Source organism: Gorilla gorilla, chromosome 23 (assembly GCF_029281585.2).
Source record: "Gorilla gorilla gorilla isolate KB3781 chromosome 23, NHGRI_mGorGor1-v2.1_pri, whole genome shotgun sequence".
In the NCBI taxonomy this organism is placed as follows: domain Eukaryota; kingdom Metazoa; phylum Chordata; class Mammalia; order Primates; family Hominidae; genus Gorilla; species Gorilla gorilla.
The window spans coordinates 2,135,135-2,153,609 of record NC_086018.1 but is presented as its reverse complement, the minus strand read 5'-3'; the positions used below and the strand labels follow the sequence as shown (position 1 = coordinate 2,153,609).

The following is an 18,475-nucleotide window of genomic DNA, read 5'->3' as shown; positions in this document are numbered from 1 at the left end:
AGCATGCACCGGGATTGAGGCGGTGTGTAACGCTGGAGGGAAGGATAGAGAGGCGCGTCCCTGGCCAGGGATGGTGGGAGTTATGGTCCCTTAACGGTTTCCAGCGATGGCCCCCGGCCTGCAGACTACAATCCCAGCAGCCACCGGGCTTCGAGGCGGTGTGTAGCACTGGAGGGAAGGATAGGGAGGTGCGGCCTTAGCCAGGCGTGCTGGGAGTTATGGTCTCTTAACAGTTTCCAGTCCATTGGTCTCAGGACTACCTGACTACAATCCCAGCATGCATTGGACTTGGGGGAGGTGCGCAGCCCTAGAGGAAGGATCGGGACCGCGGGTACCTAGCAAGGCATCTTGGGAGTCATAGTCCTTTAAGTATTTCCAGCCCATTGGTAGCGGGGCTAACGGACTACAATCCCAGCATGCGCTGGGTTTGGGGGTAGTGTGTAGTATGGAAGCGAAGGATAGGGAGGCGCATCCCTAGCTAGGAGTGCTGGGAGTTATGGTGTCTTAACGTTTTCCATCCCATTGGTCGCCGAACTGCGAACTACAATCCCAGCATGCGCTGTCTGTCCTCCCCCGTGGTGCTCAGCCCTGGAGGGAGGGACAGGGCGGTGTGGACCTCGTCCTTTCCTAAGCGATGCCACACGCTGATTCTGTGCCACCCCCTCGCCAAGGGAGTCCGGAGAAGGACTTGAGGGGCAGGTCTAGGCTGGGCGATGAGGACGGTGTGACTCTGCGAAGTGCACCTCCCTTGCTCAAATTGGAGGGGTCTGGTCCTCACTGCACAGCACGCTGCACATCTCGGTGTCCTCTCACATACACACCCGCGGGGGGTTTCCAGAGCATCGCGCCTCTTCCAGCCCAGGGAGCCGCCTGCTGTGCTAAAGTCTATGGGAACTGAGACATCCACCTGCTGCGTGGCCCACCCGTGCGCAACTTCAGAGCTTTCAGGGGGTGATGCGGGCTGTGGCTCCTTTGTGAAAATGTCACCCTCTACAGCGCCTTTCTTGTGATATAGAAGTTGACGCGTGAGAGAGGGTATTTATTGGGTTACCCAGGATCTGCTAACAGCAGAGGAGAAAACCACAATTCTCAGGCATGAGAATCTACCAAAGATGACGGTTTAGATATTTTACAGTTGAAATCACCAGCCTCACCTCAACTGAGTCCTGACTGACGAGTGTCTCAAAAACACAGTTGGTGACCTGATCCCTCAGGAACAGGGGGTGCTCCAGCTTTGTGGGGATGACTTTCAAGGTGCAGAGCACTTGAGCAGCATTTGAAGTCATTCATGTTTTACATCTCTGCTTTGGATGGAAAGTTGATCACCCACAGCCGTTGGGGATGTACCTTAATATGCTGGGGCTTATCCGTTAAATTTTTCTGTCTAGACAATGAAAACCCAGAAGTTCCATTTGCAGGTAGCCTCTTAATAATTGACGTCCCTACGTTCCTTATGTCCTCAGGATGGTTCCTTTTGTTCCCAGATGTTGGCAAGTTTCATGATGCATCTAATCTGTACAAACCTGTGTATTTCTCTATGTGAAAAGAATACTTTGTTCAAATTACATGTTCTTATAATTTTCACTTGTGATTAGTGAGTATGGGACACTATTAAAAAAACCTGAAAAACCTCATCATAGCAATTGAATCACGTTACTGTACTTTATGAGGAATTAACCCCTTCAGGATTAATTACACATGGGTTCATCAGCACATTTGTAAAGAAAGGAAGAAAAACTGTATGGCCTTTATGAAATTGGAAAAATAAAGAACTATATATAGGGAGACGACAGCACAATACTAGGGCCCTTCTCTTATTTTAAATAGACTGTATGGGGTCGAATGCCTGCATTCCTAACCTATCCTGCAGTATTCTCATCCTACTCTTCACTGTGTATTTAGGTGGGGGTTTCTGAATTCACTTGTCCACAGCGTTAGTGGGGGATGTTGTAATGTGAGGGTATCCATCATCTATCATCTTAATAATTAATGAAGAGAAGAGCCTTGAGATCTCAGATACACTGCTGCTGAGTATGTGCCTGCAAAGACACTGCCCACGCAGGTGGCCTCAGAAAGTTGAACCTGATGCCACCACAGCTGCTGTTCACAGATCTAGGTGCTCCTTGTGATTTGAGTCTCCTGCTTAGATTTGTGGTTGTGAACCTGCTATGCTCACCCCATTTATGGTAGTATCTTTTGTGTTGCCTTTTCTATTCCATTTGTTTCCTGGGAACCCACTGTGTAACTGCAAGTCAGAGAATATATACGGATTCCACCCCCCACTACCTAAGTCACTGTACACTGGTCACATTTGTGTCATGTTGTCAGACTACACGCTCTCCCTCTCTAATGGAATTTGTTGAAGAAGTATACTTATCTGTAGATCTCCTCAGTGTAATGTGGCTGGGATTGATTATGAAGCTGGGCGTGTTGTCCTTGGCCTCATTGACATTATTCAAAATACCTTTCCCATATTTTGAAGTTTGATACTACTTTGTTAATGTGAACACTTGCCATAGCAGGCTCTATTAAATATCTTTGTGAATTTAACTGTTAAAACAACTTATGAAGTAGGCACATAATCCCCATTTTACAGGTGAGGAAACTAATGTTCCAGGATTTTGAGTAATTTAATTAATTTTACACAACTTTCTGGTGCATTTTGAATCTTAAGTTGGATCTCTGCCTCCACAGCGTGTGGGCTTACCTCCTTTTCTATTTTGTGCCTCTCTTCTAGCATCTGCAAGGGTACATGTTTTATTTTTAGTACATCTTCTACTTGATGGTAGGAAACTTGACAAACAGGTCCTTAGTGGGAGAGAAAACTCACTGGCATTTGTCCTTCTCTCTGCTGCTTCTTACCCTGGCAGTTGTGAGAGTTATCAGGTGAGATGGAGCAGTGGAAGATCCTGACCAGTCCTCACCTGGAATATTTGTTATTATAAAAAAAATAGTCCTCTCACTTTTTACAAGTGTAATTTCTTTGCCTTAAAGTTTTGTCTGGGCTTTCTCTTACAGGTTCCTGCGAATGAAGTTGCAAATATTGATGAAGATAATACTACTGCCTTGCTGTCAAACAGTAACAGTCACTTTTTTTTGTATCTCCAATTATAAATGCAATACATACTGTAAAAAGAAAAGAACACATCATAAATATCTTTATAAAGTAAAATTCTTGGCTGGTGGCCGGGAGAAGTGACTCATGCGTGTAATCTCAGCACTTTGTGAGGGTGAGGTGGGTGGATCATGAGGTCAGGAATTTGAGACCAGCCTAGCTGACATGGTGGAACCCCATCTCTACTAAAAAATACAAAAATTAGCTGGTCTTGGTGGTGGGTGTCTGTAATTCCAGCTACCCACGAGGCTGAAGCAGGAGAATCACTTGAACCTAGGAGGTGAATGGTGCAGTAAGCCAAGATCGTGCCACTGCACTCTAACCTGGGCAAGAGAGTGAGACTCCGTCTCAAAAACAAAACAAAACAAAAACTTGGTTGGCCTAGTGGCTCAATCCCAGCACTTTGGGAGCCCAAGGCAGGTGAATTGCTTGAGCCCAGAAGCTCAAGACCAGTGTGGGCAACATGGTAAAACCCTGTCTCTACAAAAATACAAAAATTAACCAGTTATGGTGATGTACACCTGTATTCCCAGCTACTAGGGAGGCTGAGGTTGGAGGATTGTTTGAGCCTGGGAGGCCAAGTTTGCAGTGAGCTGTAATCACACCACTGCGCTTCCATGTGGGCAACAAAGTGAGACCCTGACTCAAAAAATAAAAACATAATAAACTGAAAGTCCCCTTTATTCCCTTCTCTTCAAAATCACTTTTTTTATTTGAAAAAACTGTTAAGAGGTTGTTTTTTATTCTTCTGTCTAAGTTGTATAAATTTCTTTTCTTTTTTTTTTTTTTTTTTGAGAAAGAGTCTCGCTCTGTCACCCAGGCTGGAGTGGAGTGGCACGATCTCGGCTCACTGCAAGTTCTGCCTCCCTGTTTCACGCCATTCTCCTGCCTCTGCCTCCCGAGTAGCTGGGACTAGAGGTGTCCACCACCACGCCCGGCTAATTTTTTGTATTTTTAGTAGAGATAGGGTTTCACCGTGTTCTCCAGGATGGTCTTGGTCTCGATATCCGGCCCCCTGATCTGCCCACTTCGTCTTCCCAGAGTGCTGGGATTACAGGCGTGAACCACTGCGCCCGGCCTGTTCTATAAATTTCTAAGTGATACACATAAAGTTTATTTTAAAAATTACATCACACTACATTTTTTAAAATCTACTGTTTCTCCAGGTGTATTCTATCTATCTATCTATCTATCTATCTATCTATCTATCTATCTATCTATCTACCTATCTGTGACAAGGCCTTGCTCTGTCACCCAGACTGGAGTTCAGTAGCTCAATTATGGCTCACTGCAGACTCAAACTCTCAGGCTCAAATGATTTTCTAACTTCAGCTTCTGAAGTAGCTGGGAGTACAGGTGCATGCCACTACTCCTGGCTAATTGTTAGTTTTTTTTTTTTTCTTTAAACAGGGTCTCACTGTGTCACTTGGGCTGGAACGCAATGCACAATCACAGCTCACTCTAGCCTTGACCACTCAAGCTCAGGCAATTCTGCCTCAGCCTCCTGAGCAGCTGGGACCACAAATGTGTATTAGCACACTTGGCTGTTTGTTATTATTTGCAGAGACAGGGTCTCCCTATGCTGCCCAGGCATGCTGTGAACTCTTGTGCTTAAGCAATCTGCTACTTCGGCCTCCCAAAGTGCTGGAATTACAGGTGTGAGCCACTACAACTTACCCAGCCTTTTTAGTTTGTGTAAGAATAGCATCAGTGTATTAAAAATATAACGGAAATTATTTATGGTGTCTTTTCAATTCTTATGCATTAAAATTCTCTTATTAGAGCCTGTTATTAATGGTTATAGTGTATTTTCTGTGAAATTTTACTGTCATACACTACATGCCAATGATTCAAGATACCCCAACTTCATGAATGCACAGTCACAGTAGAATATTTTAGTTCTCTAGAAAATATTTTTATAAATGATATATCAAGTTTATATGCAAGGTAGCCTGGTCTGGTAGCAGGTGCTTGTAATCTCAGTGAAGGCTGAGGCAGGAGAATGGTATGAACTCAGGAGGCTGAGGTTGAAATGAGCCGTCGTCTCGCCACTGCACTTTAGCCTGGGTGACAGAGTGAGACTCTGTCTCAGAAAAAGAAAAAACACTTTGCTTGCAAGATTTTATGAGTAAATATGTTTCTTAGTTTTCTTTACAATTCCATATTACTGTCTCGATTATTTAGAATAGGTTCCAGGGCAGCAGTTGATTTTATTTTGGGTTTTACGTATGTATTATAACTTTGGATGTTATAATTTCCAACTCTGCCTATACACTTCAAGTCAATGTGGATTTTTAAAAAAATTTTAATAGTACAAACTATTCATAGATTCAACTTCATAATGTTAAAAGCAACGGCAGCTCCTGGTTTAAAAAGGGAACGGTGGAAGCAGTAGGCCATTTTATTTAAAATCTCGTTAGAGTTTTCAGATGGATGATAGTTAAGATCATTAAATCCCATTACTGCTTCTAAGATTTCCACAAAATAGCACATCAAATCCTCAGTCCTAAGCAATCACGACAGAGATTCAAAATTGCCTCTCAATGTCAAGGTAAACAGCGCACTGTCTTCTCTTGCAATAAAGGTACATCATTTGATATACAAGGGAACATAGCAGTCAGACACTTACAAGATCGTGCTGTAGAAATAACTTCCATGTTTTCATCCGCCACGTGTATCCTCACCTCTGTCTCCCATGCAGTAACACTATCAGTTTCCTCATCTGTCCTTTCTACTTTCTTTGAAAGAGGATGCTGATTGCAGACAATACATGGCAGAGGCATTTCAAATCAGAAAGGAGTTTCTTGAGATATACGTGATTTTAGTTTTAAGTAGAATTTCCTGAAAAGTTTTAGTTACAATACCACCTTCAAGAGGATGGTGGTGAAATTCATAGTAAACGTTTGGCAAAATATAGGTTATGGGACAGCCATCTCCTAGAAACACTTCATCGGGGTTTATATGTGAAATGTGAAATATCCTAGGTTTAATCCTGGCACAGAAGCAAAACTGACTGGATTTCACTTGAACAGCTGACCTGTCCCCAGCACAGGTCCATATCAGGAAACGGAGGAGAAAGAATTCATTTATCCCCAGACAGGTCTTCATTTGCCCAAATTGAAAACCAAATTTCACTCAGGAAACTAATGTCGGGTTTAATTAAAATATAAATCGGCCCTACGTTTTCAAAATTGAATTATATATATGTTTGTTTTTCTCTATAAATATGTCCCCAACTTTGCTCACGGCTTATCTTCCATATTTTTTGGCTGATTTTCAGTGGTTGTCTTATCTTGTATGGGTGAATAGTCATTGAAATAGTCTTAATTTTACCATGTGTTTAATTATAAATCTATACTTCCTTTGTGTGAGAGAAAATCTTTTGTGAACAAAATTTAATTTTTGGAAAGTTTTATAAATCCATATTTTTTCTTTTAAAAATTGTGATTGTGGTAAAAACACATAACATAAAATTTACCATCTTAATTCTTTTTAAGTGTATATTTCATTAGTGTTAAGTACATTCACATAGTTATGCAAAACACCTGTAGAACTTCTATGTCTTGCAAAACTAAAATTAAATGCCTTTTAAAACAGCTGCCCATTTTGCCATCTCTTCAGCCCTTGACAAACACCATTCTAACTTTTTTTTCCTATGAGTTTTTCTCCTTAAGATACCTGATTATGAATGGAATCATAGACTGTCACTTTGTTCCTGGCTTATTTCAATTAACATGATCTTCTCAAAAATTATCATATAATGTGACTTTTTAAAGACTGAATAATATGCGACTTTGTGTATGTGCCACTTGTTATTAATCTGTTCATTGGTCAAGGGACAGCTGGGTTGTTTCTGCCTTTTGGCTTGTGTTAGTAATGTTGCAATAAATTTGCTTGTGCAAATATCTCTTCCGGATCATGTGTTGTATATTTTAAATACATAGCCAAAATGGGGTTTGCTGGATTGTATAATAATCTCATTTTAATTTTTTTGAAGAGCTTTCATACTACTTTAAAAATAGATTTGAGGTGATAGATTATTGTGACTTTTCTTTGCATTTTTGTAGAAGAGAGTTTGTCAAGTATCCTTTTAAATGCCTAGTCATTTCTATGTCTTCTTTGGAGAAAGTCATTTCAAACATTTGCCATTCTAAATCAAGTTATTAACTTTTTTTGTTGTTGAGTTTTAGGAATTTATATATTTTGAAAATTAACACCTACCAAATATGTGATTAGAAAATATTTTTACTCTTTTTTGTTATATGTATGTATGTATGCATATATATAACCCTATACAAGACAGGGTCTTGCTATGTTTTCATGACTAGTCTCCAAGTTTTGGCCTCAAGTGATTGTTCTGCCTTGGCCTCCTAAAGTTCTGGAATTATAGGCATGAGCCACCATGCCTAGCTTTCACGCACTTATTAGGTGACATTTGTATGGCACTAAATGTTTTATTTGATGTGTAGAATAGTTGAAGCTTAAAGTAGTCCTTTATTTTTGTCATTGTTCTTTTCCTTGTTGCTTATGAATTTGACGTCAAACTTAAGGAGTTTTAAGACTTGTGTCATAAACTTTTCCCCTATGTTTACTTCTAAGAATTTTATTAGTTTTTATGTTTAAGTATTGAATCCATTAAAAACACTTTTTATATATGATACAACAGAAGCATCCAACTTTATTTTTTTCTCTGTAAATATTCAATTTGGGAAATTATTTGTTAAAGAGATTCTTATTTTTCTATTGTGTGGTCATGGAAAGCTTATGGAAGATTATTTTATCACATATGCAAGGTTTTATTTCTGGGATCTCTATTGTGTTTCATCATCTATGTATCTGTTTTTGTGGGAATACAATATTGTTTTTATTTTTGTAGCTTTGTATCATGATTTTAAATCAGAAAATGTAATACCTCTTTGTTCTTTTTAAAGGATGTTTGGCTAGTCACATTTCCTAAGCAACCTATAGAATTATACACAAAAATTCTGCAAGAAAACATACCATTGGGATTTTGACAAAAATAACATTACATTTTTATATCATCATGAGTAGTACTGACAACATTCTTTTTTTTTTGTAGATGGAGTTTTAGTGAGTCACTCAGGCTGAAGGGCAGGAGTGTGAGATGTGCTCACTGCAGGCTCTGCTTCCCAGGTTCAAGCAATTCTCCAGTCTCAGCCACCAGAGCAGCAGGGATTACAGTCATGCACCATCATGTCTAGCTAACTTTTGTATTTTTAGTAGAGATAGGGTTTTGCCATATTCACCAGGCTAGTCTCAAACTTCTGATCTCAATTGATCCACCCACTTGAGATCCCAAAGTCCTGGGATTAGAGGCATGAGCCACTTGCCGGCCCTGACATCTTAACAATATTAAATCACCTGACAATTGAGCAAGACTATATGAAAGATTTTGCTTAATTTCCTCTTATTTACATATTTGCCACATTTTCTTGCTTTTGAATTCTAGTTTCATTTACATTGTATCACTTCAGTTTTCTTAAATTTAATAAGACATGTATCCTAACAGAATGTACCATGTGTGATTTAGAATATTGCAGATTTTGTTCCTTTCAATTGGAGAGTTCTGTAAATGCTGGTTGGGTCTATAATGTTCAGGTTTGCCTTTCTTACTGATATTACATCTGACTATTCTAGTCATTATTGAAAGTGGAGTCTTGAAGTCCACCACTGTTGTGTTGTTATGTATTTCTTGCTTGACTTCTGTCAACATTTGTTTTACATATTTGAAAGACGAGAATAAGTTGAACCTGGGAGGAGGAGGTTGAAGTGAGCCTATCGCGAGATCGTGCCACTGCCCTCCAGCCTGGGAGAAAGAAACTCTGTCTCTTAAAAAAAAAGAAGGAAAGAAAGAAAGATGTCAGTGCTATTTATAGTAATATAAAAATTTAATGTAATTTCTGTCAAAATCTCAATGGTATATTTTTGCACATTTTTCAAATTATAGATATATGATTTATAAATTATTGTTATAGATTCCTTGAAAGTTAATCCATCTCACCATTACATAACACCAATCTGTCTCGGCCGAGTCCTGTGTCTCACGCCTGTAGTTCCAGCACTTTGGGAGGCTGAGGCGGGTGAATCATGAGGTCCAGAGATCGAGACCATCCTGGCCAACAAGGTGAAACCCCATCTCTACTAAAAAGTACAAAACTTAGCTGGGTGTGGTGGCGGGTGCCTGTAGTCCCAGCTACTCGGGAAGCTGAGGCAGGAGAATCAATTGAACCAGGGATGCGGAGGTTGCAGTGAGCCGAGATCGTGCCACTGCACTCCAGCCTGGTGACAGAATGAGACTCTGTCTCCAAAAACAAAAACAAAAACATAATACCAATCTGTCTCTTGTTCACATTTTTTATTTAAAATATATTTTGTTTAATGTAATTATGACCATGCCCCTCCAATTGTAGCTACTCTTTGCATAAAATATATTTTCTTTATACTGTTACTTTCAACTTATTTGAGTCCTTGGAGCTGAAGTGACTTTTGTAGAGAGCACATTGCTGGATCTCCTTTGTTCTTAATCCATTAAATTATTTATTAATTTTCTTTAAGGTATTTAACTTTTTATATTTGAAATAATTACTGCAGTTAATGAAGTTACTTTATTATTTGTAATTGTCTTCTGTGTTTCTTGTAGATGTGTTATTTATCATTTTTCTCTTACTGCTTTATATTTGTTTGTTGATTTTGTAGTGACATGATTGAATTCCTTTCTCATTTGCCTTTGCATACATTCTACAGGTTTTTTTTGGTAATCATCTTGAGAAATAAAGACTTCATGAATCATCTTAAAGTTATGACAGTATATAACAACTATATTTCAACTGAATGCAAAGTTGTACCTCTTCACACCCCCACTGTTTTATTAATATCACATATTATCTTTTCTTTTTGTCTATGAACACACACTTATGCAGATTTTTGCTTCATTTTTTAAACTCCATGGCAAGATTTTGAAAGTTTTGTGCACCATGATTATGACAGTAGAGATTTCTTTACCTGTTTATATATTTACCTTTAATAGAGAGCTTTCTATTTTCATGTGCTTTTATGATGCTCTGCAGCATCATTTCATTTTTGGACGTGATAGACTTTTTTACATTTCCTTTAGGACTGTTCTAGTGGTTAGTAACACACTCAACTTTTATTTATTTTGGAAAGGTTTAGTTTTTATTATTTCTGAAATGATAGTATTCCAGTTGAAGGTTTTTGTTTGGAAGTATTTCTTCTTGTTTAGTTACCTTGTCATCTGGGGATTTCTCAGCTACTTTTTAAAAATAACCTCTTTATTACTTTTCTCCTATATTGTTTTTGTAAGACTCCTTTTATAAATATAATGGTCCACTTGATGATGTGCAGTATGTCCCATACTTTTTTCTCCATTCTGCTTAAAAAACTTGTTTTCATCACTCAATATTTATAACTACAATGTCATCAATTGTGTAATTTTTTCTCCTTTATTAGTCTGCTTTTGTGACTGTTGATTAAATTTTTAATATAGCTATTATGTTCTTCAGATTCACAATTGTTGGTTTTTAAAAATCTTTTTTATTGATATCTCATTTTCTTTATGTATCACTTCTTCTAATATTCTTTTGTTGTCTATGTTCTGTTTTTGTTCATTAAGCAGTTTTTTCTAATTACATTTTATTGAAAACTGCACTGAATGCTAAATGTCCATCTTTACAATAAACAACTACAGTAACGGTAATTCGCAGTACACTAAAACAAAACGTACTTCTGATAGCCATTATTTTTCTGTTTGGGACAATTTTAAAATTTTTCTTTTCTTACGAAAACGGGGATGTACCTAATCAAAGGATCAAAATAGGCCATCTTTTTAAACAAAAAGACAATGATTCACAAAAGACTATGAATAGAACATGTAACTAATTGATGCAAATCTAATAGAATTTGTTAAAATCAGTCACATCGAATACGTCTGAAGTGTTCTTGTATAAAACACAACGTGAAGAAGAGAAGACTTTATCAGTGTCTTAAAAAGGGGGTTTGTTCATAGACCATCTGACAAGTTACCATTTAAAGTGTTCCCTGTGACATAAGAAAATGCAATATTATTTTTCTTGAACCCTTTTAGTGCAAGACTTTCCACTCAATAAAATAACAGAGGATCTGAAACTGAGAAAATATACTTGATTACAAACAGCGAGTGAAACTTATTACTTTTTTTTTTTTTTTTTTTTGCATTATCGGAGGCTTTTACTGAACTTACAACCAACTGGCCCGCTCAGTATGCAGTTCAGATGTGAGAGATGCTTCTCTGTACAGGAGCCGGTACTGTCTTCAATCACATGCGTGCCGATGTCTACCACAGGCAAATAGTTTACTCCACATTTTCTAGTAATGTGATCTTCCGATTAGCAAAAAGCGGTAAACAGTCCCTGTAGACTGAAGTGACTCAGGTCACAAGATGGGGATTTCCTCCTCATGGTTTTTATTTTGCTGTTTGAAGTCTTGATGCAACATTCTAAGCAGGGTGTTCCTGACCTGCTGTGCCCAAGGGACTGATAAAGGAAGAAGTTGTATTTATTCTTTGTGATTTGACGCACAGATGAAAAACTAAACACACAACAACGGAAGTTGGTGGTTAATAAATCACACCCTAGTCTTTCAGAGCTTCCGTAAGCAGACGACATCTTCAGTTTTCTAGCTCTTGTAGTTTTAACACTGAAATACCAATGAGCATATGTCCAGAATCAGCTAAAAAGAGCGTCAGATTCTTTTTCTCTTAGTTTATCAATTTTTCACTGTCTCTTGTTCCCAAGTGTATCTGAATGATTACCTTCCGGCATTGTCTGTTATTTCTCGTTGGGGTGCTCTCGATTGTCCCCGTGTTTGAGGGCTGGTTGGGAGAGGGCGCTTGCGAAGGATGTGCCACTGTCGGGAGTTTGCAAGTCACCGGGATGTCTCCAGGGAAGATCCCTTCCATGGATGCAGGAATTCCTCCTGGAGCCCCGCCCACGATGCCTGGATGAATTGCTTGCTGGTCTATTTCCCACCAAAGCACAGATGTGACAAAGAATTCCTTGTTCACACAGTTTCTTAAGCTTCCTGGGATACGACCCGTGATGGCTCGGCGGATCTCGGTGGCAGCTGCCTCCCTCATCTCCAGTGACACCTGCTGGCTGTAGCAGGCAGTGTGAGGAGTGCAGATGAGATTGGGGGCATCTTTCAACGGACCCTGAGCAAAGCTAAAGGGCTGCGACTCATTCACGTCGAGGACTGCCCCTCGTATCCTGCCTTCCTTGAGGGCCTGTGCTAAGGCTTTCTCGTCCACCAGGCCACCACGGGCTGCGTTCACAAGGAATGCTCCCTGCCTCATCTGCTTTATGGTAAAGTCATTGATGAGATGGTGCTTATGTTCGTTGAGACTGCAGTGCAAGGAGACGCAGTCGCTCTGATACAGCCAATCCTGCAGGGTGCAGACCCTCTGCATGCCCAGGGACTGCTCGATCCCATCCTGTAAGTAGGGGTAATAAAATATGACGCTGAATCCAAAAGCTGTGGCTGGAACTACAAAAGCCTGCTGCGTGCGACCCTAGCCGATGAGGTCCAGCGTCTTCCCATGAACGCGGGCCACTCCCGAGGCCACCTCGCAGATCTGCCCCATGCTCTGAACCCGCTTGCCTTCCCACAGTGCCTGGTACAGCCATGTGTTCCTCTGGTATATGTTGAGAATGTGGCAGTTGGTGGAATTGGCTGTCTCTTCCACGGCTGCGGACGGGATGTTTCACACAGCAATTCTGAGCTCACTAGCAGCCTTGATGTCCACGTTGTCATAGCCACTGTCCACCCCCACGATCACCCTCAAGGCCTTGATATTTGCCAGATCCTCCCTGGTGAGGTGATTCTGTGGTACATCATGGCTCCCCCGGCTCCGTTTAGAACTTTCTCGTGGATCTCTTGCGTGGACTGCACCACAGAAGGCCACGGTGGCCAGGTCCTTCAGGATGGGCATGTACACAGTGCAGTCACAGCCGACCAGGAACGCTGCCAGTGAGCCTGGGCTTAGGGGGTCTTTCATGATCTGGGGGCGAATTCCTTCACAAAATCTATCCAATCGCTGTCTCTTGACTTAGCGCTTATCCACAAGGGCCATTCTTTACGGAACTTTGCAGATCAAAAGGCAAAGCAGTCCTGTAAGAACTTAGGGGAACTCGCAGGAGTCTGTGTGCATGATGCCACTATGAACCCAATATAAATTTGTTCACAAACTCTATAGTTCACACGATGGGCTGTCCGTCTTTTTAAGGGAATATAGCTTCATTGGTTCAAAACCATTTAAGGTGATGAAACCCATTTGCTTGCAACTCAGCCACCACAGCGCAGTCAATCAACAAATCTCACCACGACCCCAGGTCTGGAGCTCCTGGAGTCCGCGACCGCTGGGCATGGAGGCGGCTTCGGCCTGGTGCAGCCAGGTCCCTGCTCCTGCTCTGAGCCTCGGGCGTGGGTTGGGAGTCTACCTGGTTGTCCCTCATGGTGTCAAGGCTTCTCCCTTGCCGGGGCCCTGTGGACCGGAGGACTGTCCATGTCATTAAGGAGCTTTGATAATTATTTTGATTTTTAAAATTATATAATGCGAAAACAACAACAACAAAGAATAAACCTATAGATTTTGACCTTTAAAAGTCAACAAAGATTTTTAAAGGTCAATATTTGTAGGTTTACTTTATTTCTTCAACTGGGACATGTTTTCGTCCTTTTCTGTATGCCCTGCAATCTTTTGATGAGATTCAGAAATTTATAAAACAACTGTGTAATGTAGTATGTACAAACTTTCTTACTACAAGATAATACAACAATCAGTGAGGCTGTACATCCTGGTGCTTCATTAACAGGGTCTTCAATGTGTCTTCTCTGGGCTTGTGTGTGTATTTTTAAGGTAAAGATATTTTTCCCATTGTTTTCCAGACACGGTAGTCCTTTGCTTCCGCAGTTGCAGTGTTTGTTTCTCTGAGGCTGTGATAAGCATGCAACTTCTTTTCTCAGCAGTCATAAGTTGTCATTCTCATTACTCTGCCATTTCCTTGAGCATTCCCTGTTGGGGGAGACAGAATCTAGTCATCAGCGGTAGCCCAAAAAGCCAAACCTTTGAACATATGTTCCACTCTTCTCATTCTATACTGAGGGAGATACTAAAAGTTGGACGGTTTCTCTTGAGCCCAGTTGCTGTTCTGGGAAAGAAGAAGGGATGTGGTGAATATAAGCCAGACCTGGTTGCCTTGTACAGCAAGCTTTTCCAATCCACCTTGTTTTGTTTTTGTTATGGCTCTGTTTTGTTTTAGGTTTTTAGCAGCCTGCAGCAATGGTTTTCAGGTTCTGTCTCTAGTGATAAGCGGCAAAGGGGGATGAGGAAAGGGCCTTACTGGCTCCACCAGAAACAGAAACTAAGAACTCATGGCTGTAGTCTCCCTTGGATGCCCCTGTTCTACAGTAAAGGAAATATCTTTGGAATGCAAAAAGAGGGAGAATAATAGGCATCAACCCAATAGGCAAAAGTGAACAAATAACAAAGATGAGAGGTGCAAAGGCCAAGGAGAAAACCTTAAAAATATGGTGTTGGAAGTTCTGCTTCAAAGAAATTGGTTCTGGAAAATTCTAGATTTACTTTTTTTGCTGCCACAGATGGAAATTTCCTACCCTATGCTTATTATGCTCTTAAATCTTCTAAGGCTTCTCCTGTTCATCCACTAACATTCCAGGGCATTCACAGTGACAGCCAAAGTTCTCCTCTTCTTTCTGCTATTCCCGTGAAGGCCTTGTGGTCTGAGTGCTTTTCCATTGTTTTTGGGATCTGAGGAAATCTGCACATTTTGTGAGACTTCTATGTTAAGCTGTTTTGTAAAAATCTGTGCCTCATGTCAGAAGTTTGTGAGAGTAAAAGTGCAGGCATTGGGGTTTGGTTCACATATTTCAGAAACTCCAACGACAAATGTTTCTTCTTCATAATTTTCAATCCTATGATTTCAAATGTGTTCCTGCAAAAAAATCGGAAAAAAAATTTATCAGAGCCCAAAGCACCTCAGCACATATGATAAAGTTGAATCTTCTATTTCACTTTATTCTTTTTTTCATCTCTGGTAATGTAGGTCAAAAAGTTTTCTTTCCCTTAGTAGAAACTGACTTAGAAATGTGAACTCTCTATGCCAAACATCTCACCTGTGGAATAGTTTATTGTAGCTACTCATCTCAAAGAATTTTTAAAGACCTTAATCCGTAGAAAACTTAGAAACATGCCAGGAATAGAACAAATTCTTAATTGTTACATTATTTCTTAATGAGTTATTTTATTAATTAATCTTATATAAAGCTTAGTGGGACTGTGATCTGTACGTTTTCCCTGTCCTTTTTTTATGTATGTCAAATTAGCCTGTAATTTTAGCTTCAGGGTTTTCAGAATAGAATACTTGAATTTATGTGTTATATAAAAAGTGAATTAGGTAGTATGCACATCACATTAAGAAAAGTTTTAGTTTGTGTCTAAGTTCACTGCATAGAAAAACTTAACATTAGTGTTTCCATTTACTTTCCTCAACATTTATCTGAATGATAGTATAATTTATTTCTAATTGCTTATTATATTGTAGTTTTCCACAGCATATTTTACAATATTCATGTTGTTCCCATATGTAAAAATGTAGGGCTTTTCTTTGCTTTTAAAAAAATAAATTATAGGCCAGTGCTGTGTTTCATGCTTGTCATCGCAGCACATTAAGAGGTTGAGATGGGTGGATCACGAGATCAGGAGTTCAAGACCAGCCTGGCCAACATGGTGAAATCCCGTCTCTACTAAAACTACAAAAAATATCGCCAGCCAGGAGCGGTGGCTCAAGCCTGTAATCCCAGCACTTTGGGAGGCCGAGACAGGTGGATCACTAGGTCAGAAGATCAAGATCTTCCTGGCTAACACGGTGAAACTCCGTCTATACTAAAAATACACAAAAATTAGCCGGGCCTGATGGTGGGTGCCTGTAGTCCCAGCTACTCAGGAGGCTGAGGCAGGAGAATGGCGTGAACCTGGGAGGTGGAGGTTGCAGTCAGCTGAGGTCTCGCCACTACACTCCAGCCTGGGTGACAGAGTGAGACTCCATCTCAAAAAATTAAAAAAAAAATAAATTATAGCCTTTCCATTTGTACAAAAAGAGGAGTAATATATTAAGAACATAATAAAAAGTGTCTCTAATATCATTGAAATCTTTATTAAAATTTTCTTCTAAATGCTCTTTATGGGAGATTATAATGTATTAGTTGTGCAATTTTGTTACTCTAACCATATGCTAATAATTCAAAATCTGCTCTTTATGGGTGTCCAGTTATGGTTGAACATGCTAGTTATCTAGAAAGAGTCTTCTTCCGTTGTATGCTTTGTTTATTCGGTATTTCACAGGCTAATGTTTATTTAATTTTATTTTCTAATATTATATATTCTTGTATTTCCTTGTTAGGATAGGCTGCCTTACATCATTTAATTGTGTTTTTAGATTCTGCCTATATATTATACTTTTGTATGACTGTATTCAACTGTGTACAGTTTCAAGGGTGTACAAAATAAGTCAAATATGAATCAACCACATGTCTATTGCCAAAATAATTCTCTGTTCATTTGCCTGTATAAATATTACTCATACTTTATTTATGACTTGTGTATTTGTTTTATTAGTTGGTGGTCAATTATTTTTTTAATCCTTTCTGGGTGAGTAGTTGCGGAAATTGTCTTAATTTCCACTTCTATATATTAATGAATCTATATTACTTTTGTGTGAAGGAAACACTTCTGTGATTTGAAGTAACTTTTTTTTACCTCTGAACTTTTTACTGGCCCCCTGCTCCCCAAAGGGACCTTGTTTCTGCTGGCTTAGCACAACAAAACGTCTGTATTGTTGGTCTCAGACACCACTTTGCTGTCCACTATCCTGCGGGGGCTCTTCTTTTGGATGGCTTGCAGGTATTTACTGCTGTCCAGAGCATCCGGGAGATTGAAATCCTCCCCGTCTTCTAGCAGGTGGCAGTAGGTGGCAATCTCAGCCTCCAGCTCGACCTTGATGTTCCACAGGTCCTCGTGCTCTTGGGCCTGGTTCCTCTCTTCCTGGGTTTGGGATAGCTCTGACTCCAGATGCAGCAGGATCCTGTTGAGCTGCTCCATCTACATCTGCCTCCATCAGGTTGTTCTCCAAGCTGGCCTTCAGATATCTCATTGAGTCCAGGTCGATATCCAAGGACTGGACTGTACATCTCAACCCCCTGAGCATCCTCTCAGCAGCTGCGATCTCAGCGGACTGCATGGTGACTACTGTGGTGCTCTCCTCAGTCTGCTGGGACCAGTACTTGTCCAGGTCCTCTCAGTTGTTCTCAGCCATCTCGTCATATTGGGCCCAGATGCCTGTCATGACCTTGCCAAGGTCCTGAGACTTGGGGACATCTACCTCCATGGTCAACCAAGAGCTGGAAATCAGGTATTGTGACCTTTAACGTCCTCCTCATGATTCTTCATGAAGAGCAGCTCTTCCTTGAGGGCCTCCATCTCTGTCTCCAGCAGAGGCTGAGTGACACTGGTGTTATCAGTAATGTCACTCTCCACAAACTGGCACATGGCCAGCTCTGTCTCACACTTTAAAGTCATCAGCAGCAAAATGATCATTGTCAGTCTGCAGGATGATGCAGGCACTGTCTGCAGAATTGGCAAAGATTTTTTTATTAGTCTAGTTGTCTGTCCTTATGCCAGTAACATAAGATTTTGATTACTGTAGATTTCTAACATGTTTTGAAATCAGGATTTGTAATGCTTCCAACTTTTTTTATGTGGTCCCTGAAATTCCGTATACTTTGGGGAGTCACATTCTCTGTTTCTGTGAAAAATAATATTAAGAATTTCATAGGGATTGTATTAAATCTGTAGCTCACTTTGGGCCTTATAGACATGTTCAAAATATTAAATTTTTAACTCTTGAACAAAAGCATGTTGAAGAATAAATTGTTTAATTTTCATGTATTTGTGAATTTTATGAATTTTCTTCTGTTATTGATTTCTAGTTTTAATCCATTTTGGTCAGAAATTATAGTCTGTAACCTTCAATTTTTATTATACTTTAAGTTCTAGGATACATGTGCAGAAAGTACAGGTTTGTTACACAGGTATACATGTGCCATGTTGGTTTACTGCACCCATCAACTCATCATTTACATTAAATGTTCTCCTAATGCTATCCCTTTCATGCCCCCCACCCCCAAACAGGGACTAGCGTTTGATGTTCCCTGTCCTGTGTCCACGTGTTCTCATTGTTGAACTCCTACCTATGAGTGAAAACATGCAGT

At 40.0% G+C, this 18,475-nt stretch overlaps 2 pseudogenes; both read right to left on the bottom strand.

The window, feature by feature from the left end:
- Positions 1-11,712: 11,712 nt before the first annotated feature.
- Positions 11,713-13,259, bottom strand: LOC129530556 (C-terminal-binding protein 2-like; annotated as a pseudogene).
- Positions 13,260-17,018: 3,759 nt separating this feature from the next.
- On the bottom strand, positions 17,019-17,801 carry LOC134758231 (keratin, type I cytoskeletal 18-like; annotated as a pseudogene).
- Positions 17,802-18,475: the final 674 nt, after the last annotated feature.